Source organism: Olea europaea, unplaced genomic scaffold (genome assembly GCF_002742605.1).
Source record: "Olea europaea var. sylvestris unplaced genomic scaffold, O_europaea_v1 scaffold25490, whole genome shotgun sequence".
Classification (NCBI taxonomy): Eukaryota; Viridiplantae; Streptophyta; class Magnoliopsida; order Lamiales; family Oleaceae; genus Olea; species Olea europaea.
This window is the reverse complement of record NW_019243764.1, coordinates 1-1583: the sequence shown is the minus strand read 5'-3', so window position 1 is coordinate 1583 and position 1583 is coordinate 1. Positions and strand designations below refer to the sequence as shown.

General features: G+C 40.4%; 1 pseudogene; it reads right to left on the bottom strand.

The window, feature by feature from the left end:
• Positions 1–136: 136 nt before the first annotated feature.
• Positions 137–1458, bottom strand: LOC111382683 (annotated as a pseudogene).
• Positions 1459–1583: the final 125 nt, after the last annotated feature.

Sequence of the window (1583 nt, the reverse complement as noted above, 5' to 3'; positions counted from 1 at the left end):
TTTCTACTCCTTCTTAATCCTTGTTTTGCGTAATCTTTATACCGAAACTCTGTCCAAATTTCCATTCATATAAATTGTGTTTTAATCACGCTCTTGTGAGTTAAAACTAGTCAAATAAATATATCAAAAAACCAACCCTCATATAGCCCTTTTTATAAGTCGTCTCCACATTGGGGGATGTGGGCAGCCATGCTGTAAGAACTTCAACCCCTGTATCAGTCACCAAAAGTGTGTGTTCAAACTGGGCACTGCATTTGCCATCCGCAGTTACAACAATCCATCCATCAGGCCACATACGGTCGCGCCAAACACCTGTATTGATCATGGGCTCAATGGTAAAGGTCTGGCCAGCCTTCATCACCCCAGCTGCTTTATTTCTTACGTAATGAGGAATATTTGGTGCACAATGGAAGAGATCTCCAATACAATGACCACAATACGATTTTACCACAAAGAACCCTGACATGGAAGCGGGTCAGTTGATAATCTCTCCAATTTCCCGGAAACGAACGTCGAGTTTAACGACTGCTATTGCTTTCTCCAAACACTCGTATGTACATTGAACCAACCGTTGTGATGATTCATCAACATTACCAACGAAGAACGTATCATTCAAGTCACCATGTACCCCCTTATAGTCCACAGTCACGTGGACATTTACAATATCATCATCCTCTAATTTTCTTGCATATGGAATTCCATGGCAAATTACTTCATTTACAGACGTGCAGCAAGACTTTGGGAAGAAATTATAATTTAGTGGAGAAGGATATCCTCCAGCAGCCATTGTAACTTCATGAACCACTACATCAATTTCATTGGTAGTAATTCCAGGTCGAATTACACGAGCAGCTGCATCCAAGACTTCCCTTGCTATTCAGCAAGTTTATCTCATTTTCTCAATTTGATCTGGAGCTTTGATCTCAACATGATGTTGCAGATCACTATTAGGCTCAATTTTTGGGATTCCGTCAAGTGCCTAGTCAGGTTGATCTATGTGGTCAGGATTGGACGTCTCTTTGATATTGGATATGGCCTTAATTGCCCTGTCCAATTGAAATGTGGAAGTTCATGTGAACCAGCATTCCCTTTCCTCAAGCAGTAGAGCAAACCATCATTCTGTGAGGTTGCATTTTGCTCATCAGGATTTACAAGTGCAGAGGAAGATATTGACTTTGAGTGGACTGACATGTGAGAACTCCAGTACACCTTGAAACAGTCCTGGGAACAGAAAGCAGCACCTTTACAGGGAAGCTTTAACTCCACACACTTTGGGCACTGAAGATGAGTAAGTTTGCCACATTTAGCACATGATAAAGTTGTAGACCCACCTCATCGGATCCGCCGGCCATTACTTTTCACACTTGAATTTTCGATTTGTTATCGTCTTTTAGAGGATGCAGAGGCTGGAAGGTTGAGCTACTAGGGTTTACTGGGGGTATGATCAATGGTGTGAAATAGTTGTCGTGGTCACAATTATATAATAAATGGTCACAACTACGTACTTATGTATCATAACTCATTTATTAGTCACATATTATCAAATTAATTGATCATAGATTATTTCTCAATCACAAATAAAA